The sequence below is a fragment of the Lissotriton vulgaris genome, chromosome 8, assembly GCF_964263255.1.
Source record: "Lissotriton vulgaris chromosome 8, aLisVul1.2, whole genome shotgun sequence".
Lineage (NCBI taxonomy): Eukaryota > Metazoa > Chordata > Amphibia > Caudata > Salamandridae > Lissotriton > Lissotriton vulgaris.
Genome location: NC_141696.1, coordinates 825319942 through 825334298, shown reverse-complemented (window position 1 = coordinate 825334298; position 14357 = coordinate 825319942).

The following is a 14357-nucleotide window of genomic DNA, read 5'->3' as shown; positions in this document are numbered from 1 at the left end:
TGCAGTGTCTAAGATGGCGGCTGGGCCGGGCAATGGTGCTGACGGTGGCCCGGGCCCGTGATACAGAGATGTCCGGAAGCAGGAGTCCCGTAGGGGACGGTTTGCGGGTTGCTTTTGTGGGTAGCACCTGGAGAGCCGGTGTCCGGGCCCTGTCATGCGGGGAGGGAGCGAGCCCTTCATGTGGCCTGTCCAACACCCCCTTTCTAATCTGCCATGCCTATTTTCTCCCCACTGATTGGTAGTTGGTTCAGCCCAGATCGCTTATTAGAGATGAACCATCCAGCTCCACTGGAAGGCACCCCAAATAAGGATATGTTCACCAAATATGGACTAGTCGCCGTAGCCTATAGTAAGCTATGGCACAAATACACGAGAAAAGATCAGGAAAGTCAGTGGCCACTGATAGGATCCTTTGATGACGATAAAATAAACGTGATGGAAACAGCCCTTCGAAACAATATGACAACGCCCACTATGCTCGATAGTCTCGGCATGTGGCGCAAAGAAGCAGAACAACGGAAAAAGAGAAACAAAGTCAGATTAGAGAAAGAGCTACGAAAAGCAGCTCACCTAGCTGCCAAAAAGTTAGAGGAAGAGATAAAGGAGAGAGAGGAAGCCAAACAGAAGCAAGAGTCCGAAACATCGAGCCAGTGTCCCGTTAGAACACCCTCTACGCTCTACCCTGAGTTACCCTCAAAACAACGAGCGAACGATGATTTATTACTAGGTCCCCCAATCATCTATATGCCCCCTCCGTATGCCCCTTCCCAACCCATAGTGCAGCACCCGCAGCCCCCAAACACAGGTGAGAATGGTGCCAGGGCCTCGGTCCTCACGGCCTCCGCGCCGGCCGATCCTCTTGTACTCGACGCAACGCAGACAGCAACATTAGATAACCCCGAGACCCGAAAGAAAGATTCCACTAGAATGAACAGGTTGAGCAAGGATGAACGAGCAGGAATCGATAAATAGTAAGGACATTAGTGGAACGGAAGGAGAGCGAGGAGTATGTAACGGATATGTACAATTCATATGCCGATAGCCACAGATGACACTTTGTCGTGTGATTTTGTTATCACACCCTCAATGCCTATGAGGACCGATACCAAGACAAAGGTCCTGAGAGCCTAACGATCTTGTATAGGAAAGTCGACATTGGGGATGAAGGCGAGTGTGACGTGACGGACCTCTTCAGGCGCACGCTTGAAGTTTCCCGCCACCTCACCGAACAGAGGTTAGAAGCTAAAACTACGACTCCTGTAGCGACCGAACCTCGAAAATAAAAAACTAATACAATGATGCCTATAAGGGAGGCCGCTCCCTACTGGGTTCCCCCACGAGGTCAGGGAACGCATGATGACGTTAACCATCAAGATGCGAGAGGAAGGGTAGTTTATAACTGGGTCTACCAATCATGGGATCGACAAGATATCCTGACGTTCCGAAAATCCCTGCCCGATTTACGGAAAAACCCCACTGCCTTCTATACTGAATTAGGTTCAGCCTTGGGTTCGACGATTATGAACCTAGCCGACATTGATTTGTTTTTCGGGTTATGTCTGCCAGCTGATGTGTGGAAGCAAATCCGGAAAGTTGACCACCTTGAGCTGTTCGGACATACCTGGTCACAACTCGATGGAATAGACAGACAACGAGAGCCTGGACAGAAACCTTTGAAATTCATTTTAGAACTTCCAGACAAGATTGTCCAGAAATTGAAAACCCTGATCCCAGAAAAGAAGGTGGACTGGTCGATAGTAACGGCCTGCCGCCAGAAACCCCAGGAAGACATATCAGACTACTTCTCCCGGTTTGAAACAGTGTTTTCCGATTACAGTGGCCAGGACATGACCACTGCAACCGGACATCATCTGTTTGTCCAGAACTATGTTAAAGGTCTGTCACAGGAGGTCTCACAGAAACTACAGGCTAGCGAGAGTAGTTGGGCGGCCTCCAAGCCTGCGGCTATCCTTCAGATGGCCCAGTATTATGAGCATCCGAAGAACGAGAATGATAGGGCGACTGAGAAATAGAAAAAGGACCTGAATGAAAGGGTGATGATCACACAGTTGCAGGGGGTGACTATAGGAAGAGAGCAGTACAAGGGAAATTACCAGTCGAATGCTCCTTGAAATCCACCCCCTAAAGACCGTACGCCCACACCCTATGCTGGACGTAAAGACATCGACGAGAACCAGTGTGCATTTTGCAAGGGATTTGGCCATTGGAAATCCCAGTGTCCGGTCCTGTTAGAAATGAACAAGAATAGGGACACAAGAGATGTAGCGGGTGGGCCTAGAAACAGAGGACAGGGACGAGGGTCCACGAACGACACCACCAACGACAGGCCAGGCAGACCGAACACATTTGACCCTCCCCGACAGAACCAGTACCAACAGTCTGACTGCGACGGCACCCACGACTTCGCATAGGACTGCCAAGGGCAAGGGAGGGATCCAGTCGAGCTCTATGTTGACCAGCAAGGTCCTTATGTCACCGCTAAGGTCCTGGGTACGAAGTCTCCATTTTTGGTACACACTGGCGCAATACGTAGTGCGTTATCTAAACGACTGATTCCAAGGGCACCCTTGTCTGGCTCTCTAATAAAAGAGAGAGGGACCCCAAAACCAAAGGGATAGGGTTCCACAATTGACACAAGTCAAAGAAAAAATTCCCTTTGGGCAAATTGACATAAATACATAGATACTAACAAACAGTGATCAAACAAAAACCGACCATAAAACAAGGAAGCAATGAAAATAGGTAGAAACTGCAAAACATGTGAAAACACTCTAATGAATTAAGGAATTTAAAAATAATTTATTAACATACATTACATAAGTTAAAAACTAAAAATCGGGAAACATATACAGGATGAAACAATAAAATCAACATTCCAATAAAAAGGAGCTTTAGGGAAAAAGGACTAAACTCAAACACTAAACAGTTATTTTGAATTTCCCTCAATTTATCATCCCAGATTGACTCCTTGCATCGACGCGTTTCGGCGGAGCGTTCAGATAGAACCCGCCTTCATCAGGAAAATGTGCATAAATGTTTCCCAATACTTCTCAAATAAACAAAGGATACCGCAGTGTGTCATAAGGGGTATGTTGCCTCCTTATCGTTAGCTAGATATATTCATCCAGCGAAATATCTTCTTTTAAAAGCATAGAGTTCTGCTTAAAAATGGTAGCGAGAGCCTCTATTCTTACTTCTGAGATATAGGCACAACCAGCATGATGGCTGGAAGAAAGATTAAAAGGCGCCGCATCCAATACACGCGGTAGCTCTGAAGTAAATGGCGATTTTCCGGCACTACGAGGAGATATTCACGCGGGACGCATCGGACCGACTTCCATAAGGGTCAACACGGAGGTATTCCCTCGTGTCGGGTTGAGGGCATCTTATTTGCATCCTGATTCCCCGGAAACCCGTTTACGTTCCCACTGCAGAGTGAAAATCGCCATTTACTTCAGAGCTACCGCGTGTATTGGATGCGGCGCCTTTTAATCTTTCTTCCAGCCATCATGCTGGTTGTGCCTATATCTCAGAAGTAAGAATAGAGGCTCTCGCTACCATTTTTAAGCAGAACTCTATGCTTTTAAAAGAAGATATTTCGCTGGACGAATATATCTAGCTAACGATAAGGAGGCAACATACCCCTTATGATACACTGCGGTATCCTTTGTTTATTTGAGAAGTATTGGGAAACATTTATGCACATTTTCCTGATGAAGGCGGGTTCTATCTGAACGCTCCGCCGAAACGCGTCGATGCAAGGAGTCAATCTGGGATGATAAATTGAGGGAAATTCAAAATAACTGTTTAGTGTTTGAGTTTAGTCCTTTTTCCCTAAAGCTCCTTTTTATTGGAATGTTGATTTTATTGTTTCATCCTGTATATGTTTCCCGATTTTTAGTTTTTAACTTATGTAATGTATGTTAATAAATTATTTTTAAATTCCTTAATTCATTAGAGTGTTTTCACATGTTTTGCAGTTTCTACCTATTTTCATTGCTTCCTTGTTTTATGGTCGGTTTTTGTTTGATCACTGTTTGTTAGTATCTATGTATTTATGTCAATTTGCCCAAAGGGAATTTTTTCTTTGACTTGCACCCTTGTCTGGCTCACATGTATCATCGATAGGTTTCGATGGAACGCCCTCCACTAATCCCTTGTCCACACTGATCTCCTTTGACTTAGAAAATAACACCACTGACACAACGTTTTTGCTCTCATCCAACACCCCTGATGCCATTATGGGACTTGACTTACTGAAGCATTTTCGAGCTACTATTAGGTGTTCGCATGACGGAGTTCGAGTCTTTTTGTACGATAACCCGACTCTGCTCAGACTCTGTCCCACCCGACGCATGTTTTCCATCACTGATGCTGACTTGTCCCTGCTTGACACTCTACCTCCATATCTGTGGGCCAAGACTGACTCGGACGTAGGACGCATGATGATCGACCCAGTGCACATAACTGTTCGACAAGACGCAATACTCCCAAAACTTCCACAATACCGGATATCGCCCGAGGGCGAGAAGGCATTGGTAAAGATTATCCAGTCCCTGATAGATGCAGGAGTGGTAGAGGAAGTAGTTAGCAATGTTTGCAACAGCCCTATCCTACCCATTGTAAAGAAGCAGGGTGAGGGAAATGAGAAAGCGTACCGCTTCATCATCGACCTACAAGAGGTCAACAAAGTAGTTGTACCTCAGTACCCCGTAGTCTCAGACATCACCACTATTCTGACTCTGATTCCTTCCACTGCCACCACCTTCACTGTCATCAACCTCAAGAACGCTTTCTTCTCTATCCCCATCCACCCAGACAGCCGCTACCTCTTCGGCTTCACCCTAAAAGCCCGCTCGTATAGTTTCTGTCGAGCACCCCAAGCCTACACTGAAAGCCCCAGCATCTATAGCCAGGCCCTCAAGAGACAACTGGACGCAGTCCAGTTACCGGATGGAGTGGTGTTGATACAATACGTCGATGATATCCTTTTGGCGGCCGACACCACTCCACTTGCAGTCACAGCCACCATCCAACTCCTGCACTTCCTCGCGGAAAATGGCCACAAGGTCTCCAAGAAGAAGTTGCAATTCTGCCTACCCCAGGTCACTTATATAGGCCACCTCTTGTCCAAAGACGGGAGAAAGCTTACACCCGATCGAATTCAGACCATTCTAGAAACCCCTGTCCCTAAGACCCAGAAACAAGTCCGCTCCCTGCTAGGCCTCACCTCCTTCTGCCGACAGTGGTTGCCAAATTTCAGCCTCATTGTGAAACCACTGCTTTCCTTGCTGGCTAAAGATGTCCCCTTCCCGCTCCCTTGGACCCCTGAATGCCAATCCTCCTTCAAAGAAATACGAGATGCCCTCTGCTCAGCCCCCGTCCTAGGAACTCCCGATTACACAAAGCCCTTCTCCCTCTACACTCACGAAAGGGAGGGGTGTGCTTTGTCTGTCCTGACTCAGTCCATTGGCCCCAAGCAATGCCCATGTGCCTACTTCTCTGCCACTCTTGACCCTGTAGCCAGAGCTTTGCCTGCCTGCCTTCGAGCTGTAGCTGCCTCTGCTATCTCTATCCGACAAAGTGAGGGGATCATACTATCGAACTCCCTCATGGTGTTAGTGCCCCATGCGGTTGACACCCTCCTGAACCAAACTAACACGCAACATCTGACTAGTGCACGAATGACTGGGTACGAACTGACTCTGCTTGCACCCCACATCACACTGAAAAGATGCACCACACTGAATCCAGCCACTCTGTTGCCCCTACCAGAGAACGACCCCAATGTGTCCCCTATACATGACTGTGTGACCCTCACGGACGAACAGACTAGGAGTAGGGTTGACCTCCGAGACACTGCCTTCCCAGACCCTGATGGAGAACTATGGGTGGATGGCTCTTGCATCAAACTCCCCGATTGTACCACCTCAGCTGCTTATGCAGTTACCACAGCCCGAACTGTAGTAGAGACCGCCCGCATCACACAACGATTTGCACAGGCAGCAGAACTGATTGCCCTCACACGAGCATGTATCCTAGCAGCAGGAACAACAGCAAACATTTACACCGACAGCCAGTACGCCTTCGGAGTGGTTCATCATTTTGGGCTCTTGTGGAAGGAGAGGGGATTCCTGACCTCACACGGCACCCCCATCCTAAGAGGAGATCTAGTCTCCGCCCTGACTGAAGCGGTCCTCCTTCCCAAGCAACTTGCAGTAATCAAATGCCAGGCACACAAAAAGGTGACAGACATCATTGGGCAGGGGAATGCACTGGCCAACATCACTGCCCGAACCACAGCAGAGAATAGGACAACGACACGCATGTATGTGACCAGGTCACAAACAGAAAAATGGACGGACGCTAGGGAAACTATTAGGGACATCCAGATGGCCAGCTCACCACACGAATTGACTGAATGGGCACGGGTCGGATTGAAAGACGATGAAGGCTGCTGGCGAACAAAAGACACGAACAAATGGTTACTACCCAATTCGTACCTGATCCCCATATTGACCATGGCATACTCCCCTGCACACATAGGATCTGCCCCTATGGCCGAACTTGTCTCCAAAGTTTGGCACAATGACAAGATTACAGACTCAGCTAAACGTCTAGTCCAACAATGTCTGATATGCCTGCAACACAACCCTGGGAAAGGAACTGTAGTACCCCGGGGCGGGTTTGGGGTCCCCAATCATCCATTTGAAGTCCTACAGATGGACTACATCCAACTAGAAAGATGCCAAGGTCTGAAATATGTACTTGTTGTCGTGTGCGCATTTAGCAAGTGGGTGGAAGCCTATCCAACTCGCGACAACACTGCCATTGCCACTGCAAAGGTATTACTGAAAGAATTCTTCCCTCGCTACGGCCTTTGTCAAATTTTGTGGAGTGACAATGGCCCTCACTTCGTAGCCGAGGTTATCCAACTCATCTTGAAGGGGTCGGGTGTAAAACAGAAATTCCACGCAGTCTTCTACCCCCAATCTGCTGGACTAGTTGAGCGACATAATGCCACACTGAAGCTCAAACTAGCTAAGATAGTGGCTACCACAGGACTGAAATGACCAGACACTCGCCCACTGGCATTGCTATCAATGCGTTCCACCCCCACCGAACACCATTTGACCACTTATGAAGTCGTTTTCGGCCAACCTATGAGCATTTGGTCCGCACCAAAACTGACATCCATTCACGACGTCCCGGACGTCCTAATGTCTGACTATTTGTACAATCTGACTAAGACACTGTCTGTTATCCATCAACAGGTGCTGCAGGCCATCCCTGATGCTTCCAGGGGCCCCAGACACGACATCCAACCCGGTGATTTTGTGCTGATACGTAACTTTCAGCGTGCACGGAGTCTGGAACCCCGGTGGACGGGCCCCTGGCAAGTCTTGATCACCACCCGAACAGCTATTTGAGTGGAAGGGAAGAAGAACTGGCTGCATGCACACCACTGCAAGAAAATCTCCTCAACCCTGACGACGACCGAAGACGTGGCCACCCAAGAAGAGCTCCTGAACAAAGATCGACTATCCCTGAGCTGTTACCCTGATAAAGAGACACTTGAACTGGCAGAATTCCCCGATCCCACTGTGCCATCCAGAGAAGGGTATAACCTGCGACGAAAGGAGGGAGCTTCGGCTAAGCAGACCACTGACTAAGTTACAATTCTCAGAGCGGTGGCCTAACACTACTAAGGCTGCCAGGAGAGAAGCCAAACGAAGTTTGTGGTTCTGCCCACTACCGAGCCCCTTGAAGATGATGGAAGCGCCCGATATGAAGATGATGGAAGCGCCCGATATGAAGATAATGGAAGCACCCGACACGAAGATGATGGAAGCAACCGGACATCCGAAGACCCGCTACAGAAACCCAAAGACTGACAGAATTCACAGCTCAAAGACTATTGCCCTCTTTATCGCCCTTCTCTTTTGCCTCCTCCTCATGACCACCCTCTGGATCGTGGAAGAGAGCGCACCAGCTCATAAGACATTTCTAACTAGTGCACAGCTTACTACCATGAAAGAACACTACCTGGTCTCTCTTTCACCTCAACTCCGAGAAAGACGTAAAGAGTTCTGGAACAACTCCTTCGTGCAGTTGCTGCACCAACACAACCTTGGCGCCAATGCCACAAACTGCTGGATCTGTGGGTTGGTACCCCACGCCACTGGACATTCCATCGCCTTTATTCCTTCACCTTTCTCCGTTCATGGTTCCTGCCTTGCTTGGCTGATCCTCTTGCAAGAAAGCTACAGGGATAATGCCACTTCCAGCAGAACTATGGCACACTTTTATCATGGGGTCTGGCAGAACAAAACAGGAAGAACTGCTGCTCCCTTTTGCCCACTGACCTCCAACGCCTCTATTCATATGGACATCCCAGCCAAAGAACGAATTGAAATACAGGTGTTCAACAACCCAGCCAGACCCACCTTCTCTTACCTCCGGAAACGAACAGCTGCCACCCTGACTGTGGCCCTATCTGTCGTCAATGTCTCGGGCCTTTTATGTTTCGAAGGCCTTGGGACACTGCTGGTAGGCCACAGCGCTTGCCGCATCACCAGAACTTTGGACTCAACTGATCCACCCTCTTTTGTCACTTCTCCGAACATGTACTTTGTTTGTGGGACGAAAGCCTACACTTGGCTCCCCAAAGGCTGGGGAGGTACCTGTTACATTGCCTTCATCCTTCCTCCGACCTCTGTGGCTCCAGCAAACCATTAGCGACAAAAGCGAGCAAAAGACATTGAGCAAGCCGACTCCACCGGAGCACAGTTCCTGGATGCATTGAAGGGACTTGTTCGACTCTGGGGTCCGATGGCGAACAGCCGTGCCATCCGACATTTGACCCAGGCAGTTGAAACGACAATGAAAATTACAGCTGGCATCCTCACAAACAATAAAGCCGAGCTTCAGGCGGTCCGCCTGGTGGCTCTTCAGAACCGCCTTGTTCTAGATGTGGTTCTAGCGGATCGTGGAGGAGCATGCCGTATCATTGGGTCCAGCTGTTGCACCTACATACCGGACAATTCAGCCATTGAACACCTCCACAGACTTTCCTCAGAAGTTCATCAGGAACAAGAAGAATGGTCGCTTGGGAGTTGGTTCTGGAGTACTGTAAAGGACTGGGGGTGGAGGTTGTTTATGATCGTATTAATACAGATTGTCGTAATATGTGGATTCTGCCTGGGTGTTCAATGCTTGCCACCCCTGTGCTCACTTTGTGCTAACTCTATCTGCCCCAAGACTTTGGACTTTGAAGCAGAACGCATGAGAGCTTTGTATGAAGTCGAGATTCGAAATATAATGGGGATAGATATAGATTGATAATCTGGCTAGATATGTTGAAAAGGGAGGACTGTTAAAATCTAGTTTGCGACATCAACATTATCGGCGCCTTCTTGTCCCTTTTCAGGCTCGTATGTGCGCGTAAGTAGCAGCCATTTTGAATGCCATGGCCTCTCTGCCCACTGCCGATAGCCAGTGCGTCTCTCTCTCTCCCTCTGACCTCGCAAGCATCCCCCGCACGCTGACAGCCCCCGCTCTCACATGCTTGGGCCGTAATCCTCCCCTTCAGCGCGACCCTGCCTCGGAGCCACCTCCCGTACCCAGCTAAACACCTCCCTCCATACCTTTCATGATCTCGTATCCTTTGATGAACCCCCTTCCCTCTGTGCTCGATTGTCCGGCTCGATCCCAGGCCACCACCTGGCCCTGCGGATGCAGTTTATTGCCCCCTACAGTAGGAAGCTGCCCCCTTCAAAGGATCTACAACTGATCAAAGCCCCCACCCCACGAGATCCGATCAGCCGCACACATTCCGGGAACCGGCGGAATGTCCTGCTGCGCGACAGTCATCACCTACTGAGATCGGGGTGGGGACTTCTACTGTAAATGTGTGTGGGAACGGGCTTGAAGCGGGGATTCCGAGGATGTCTTTCTGTACTTCAAAGTATTTGCAGCAATGTGCCACATGTAATAAACCGTAATAAAGACTATAAACCTGTGTATAAAAGGCCAGGCCTCAAAGATGCGGTTAGAGCACCTCGAGAAGATACCCTGTTGTCTGATTTGACGTGTTCTGCTCCGTCGAAATAAACTCCTGTTTCCTGCCTTCCAGTCTCCAGTGCCTGCCTCTTTGTTTGATAATTTTGAGTGGTATGAGAGGCGGCTCACGCCGGGCAATACTTAAAGGTTATCGGTCGAAATCGGCCCTACCTTTTACAACACCATGTCCTATTTCCAGAGATAAGGCTTGATGCAAATTGCAAGTCCAAAGTCAACTAAATAGTTAAAGTAACTGATGGGTTTAAGAAACAATTTCAGGTTTTCATCATTTGTTCTTCAGAGTAATATTCGTCTTGAAGTGCAGAACATCCTGAACTTGCTTGCTAATGAGCTAGGCCATTTTCCTCTTGAGGCCCAGCACATAATCCACTGAGTTATGGTGTCTTCCCGATTTTCCGTCACCAAAATGAAAGAGCCAGGTATGGTGTGACCAAACCAGAGATCTAATAAGCTGGAACTCAATCCTTTCTTAGCCCCTCTTGACAGGAAAACAGCAAGCATAGCAGAGGCTTATTCAACTTCCTACTTGAGGGTTCCTCTAATACACTTTTCATGCTCTTTGGTGGTACATTAAAGAACCTTGCAAACCTGTCAGTTTGATTTATGAGGCTTAGAACTGATGAAGCTCATTAGCATATTTCCGTTATTTAGGTAGATATATAGTTAACCCTTAGACAGAGATCACAATGCCAGGAATCTCACCTTACACAACTTTTTAATGAGGCCCCCAAATATGACAAGGCAAGTGACACGCCTCAGTGGAATGGCCTTATGATGCCCTATGTTGAGGTTTGTGGCAAAACATTGTACTTTTTATTTTATATTACTGGCAATGTTGAACCACACCCTTTTAAAGAAAACTCCATCCACTGGGTCTGGCATAAGGAAAACCCCTGTAAGTCCTCTTAATTAACCAATAATCTGGCAAGTTCTGCAGTTCAGACAAAACAATATTGTGTGTACTGATTTGCTAGATCACTAAGATGGAGAATGCAGAAAATTCCTTTTCTATCCCAAGGTGCCCAACCAGATTTTAAGGGGCACATGATTAGGGGGGGTTCCTGTAGCAATCGTCAATAACTATCCTTCAGTTAGTACAAGGTTCAAGATCCATGTTTCTACTATCCACCAACCCATACTCTCAAGCAAAGATGAAGTGTGTATCTTTTCAATCTTTGAATTCTATTGTCCAGAGACTCACTTCTTCCAGGTGACCTTCATGTAGGTGTCAATCCGCTGGGTCTTGCTCGTGCCCTTCTTGGAAGTCAGGTATCTCCAGGTTCCAATTTTGAAGCAGATACACAAAGGTTAGTTTGATCACTTTTTTGTGTTCAGGAAGGAACAAGGGCTGCTACAAGACCAGTGAAGTTGGAGTTGCTTTAGCCCACTGAGAGCAGATATTGGGGGATGTTTATACAAAATGTTGGCGCCCTGTGTTATGCCAAAATTGGTAACTGCGCTCCGACATTTTTAAAACGCTGGGCTGCTCCATATTTATAAACATATGGCACACCCCTGTGTTTCCTGTAGCGCTGGTGCTAATAAAACAGCCTAGGGCTAGCACACCCTTGCGCCATGTTGCAAGGGTGCCTGCACTGCAGGCGCAATTGTTACGTGCAGGAAGGGACACCAGCACATAACCAATCTTGAAAGGCAATGTGCTCTATGTGTGCTGCAGAATGCAGCACACATGGAAAGAGCAAAAAACGAGGAGAAATGAATAAGAGCAAGAGAGAGATAACCAAAAGGGGAAAAGAAGGAAGAGAAAGTTGGATAAACAGTTGAATTTCTATCATTGGAGAAAAGAGGGATTAAAAGGAACCTTGATGAGTAAAATAAACAGGCAGTGAGTGTCTAGTGGTGGATGAAAGAGGCATGAAGTTGACTCAAGAATACTCTGCCTTTGTTTTTGCTACCCTGACGATTGATAGCACCGGCCATGGGCTTCTGAACCAAACTTTGGGCCCGGCACTTATTCTTCTACAGAGTAAGTACTGACTCAAAATGTTGTCACCTTAATTTCATGAAGCGCATTGTGCTGTCAGACTTCTCACTCTTGTGTCTTCTTTGATAACCTAACTTTGAGGCACACTTCACATCATTTTCATATTGACTTGAAAAAGTTTGCTGAAAGGATGAAACCATGTTTTATGATTTTGGTTTTGATGTTCTAACGTTTACACATGTGTCAATAATGTGTTTGCTTAAAGATCTGATGTTTATGATCCACATATATCCAATAAAAGCAACATACATGTAGAAAGGAGCATGCAGAAGGAAATATATGGTCTCATTTACTTGGACAAGTTAAAATAAGACATAAGACTTCAATGTGATACCACGCCTATGCAAATTGACCTCCTAGGAAACAGTGCACTTGTTTCTTAGGTTCACCCACTGGCGACCGGATGCAGTGATTCTAAACACCGCCTACTGTGTCTTGAGAGTACAGCAAAGTGGTCTCATTCATACCTTTATGAATTGGTTGCCCAAGCAGATTAATTCCACAGGGTTACAGGTTAAAGGCATGTGGCTATCCTTAGCTTTTTAATGGTCACCAGCTATAGCCTAATCTGTAATGGCATTAACAATTGTCTACTCCCGGTGGGGTTAATTTGAAGTGTACACCACGAGAACAGCTATGAGAAATTGGAACATTGAAAAAATGGAGGACTCTCAGTGGGCTAAGGTCAAACACACTGGGAAAAATGAATCCAATTGGGAAAGATTACATTCAAAAGTATAATGAAATGATAGGAAATCCAATTTTCCAATTAAAATTCTTCTTTATTTTTCATCGAAAAACACATAACTGCAAATGTGTTTCATTCCTTTTGACAATACTGAACTTCTTCAGGGCTATGAGGTAAAATAAAAACGACAATTTACACACAAAAAGAAAAAAAAACTGAGAGAAATACTTTCAAAGCTAACAGATAATAAAAAAATAGACATGTGTTTAAAATCCACTACAATACCATACGGAAGGGAAGAAAACAAAGTGTGAGCAATGAGCAACATCAAAAGCAGTTGACAAGCAAGCAGAGAAGGTTAATCTAAAATCATCAGTGCCACTCTATGTAGATTTAATATTGCATATTCATCATGGATGATCCTCTTATTGTTGTGCTTGAAAGGCCCTGATTAGATTTGTAGAGGATACGTTCCTTGTAGTGTTATTTGTGGCACATAGACCCACTCTACACACCCCATACCATGAGAAAGCATTTTAAAGAACAATAAAAAGCATACAAAGACTGTGCACCTTTTTAGGTCTCGCGCCTAGCGGTGCAGGGTGCAGCACTGTCGCGCAGTGAGATACTTTTTCAGGGGGGTTTGAAAACAGGTCTAGGAATCGCACACGCTCGTGCATGTGCTTTTCCTTTTGGGCCAGGTTATTGGCCTTTGCGTGTCTTTTTATAAAAGACAGCACGCAATTGGCCAAAGCCAGGCTCATTGCTCCATCCCTGGCCTATTGGTGTCTATTACGCGCACCGGCAGTCATGTGGGTTCAATTATCGTGCCTAGACACGGGCGCGATAATTGAAACCACATGTCTTGCTGTGGTGCGCGTCCACGCACCACACCACTCGTGGGCTTCTTTGTTTTCCGTTTCACTTTCTATGTATGTTGATGAGCAGCACTTCATGGATACGGATCACTTCTACTGTAACATGATCACCGATGCGAGCTCCATGGCGAGCGCATCCACAAAATGTTATGCTTGTTGTGGGGCTGAGGGATTTTACCTTCAAAGGAGGGAATTCTGGCTGTATGCACGCAAAAAAAATGTAAGAAAGAGCTCTGCAGGACAAACCACTGATCGCCATGTTACAAGCTGTCAAGATTGTGCCTCTTGGTCTAGGGGCCACAGTTAAGAGCTGGGTGGCAATAAGATTCCTGCTCACCTCCTCCAGCTCGAAACACTGAAGTTCTGAAGTGTCATGGCAGCTGTTTGGGGTCTTTATAATGACTCCCATCAAGCAGGTTTTGATCAGAGCAAAGTCTCTTTAAGAATCTGTTGCCTGCCGCCCAAGCAAAGAGGGAAATACCAGCTGCAGGGAGCCTGTGAGTCAAAGGGAAAAGTATTGTTGCTTTCACATCCCGCGCTTGCAGCACTTGTTGATTTTCATGTGGATTCTTTCAAATCATTTCCACAACTTTGATCTCCTGGGATAGCACCGAAGGCTGAAAACTCCCCCCAGACGTGCCCCGCACCGGTGCACATGGGCCGCCCAGCCCCGGCCACTAGG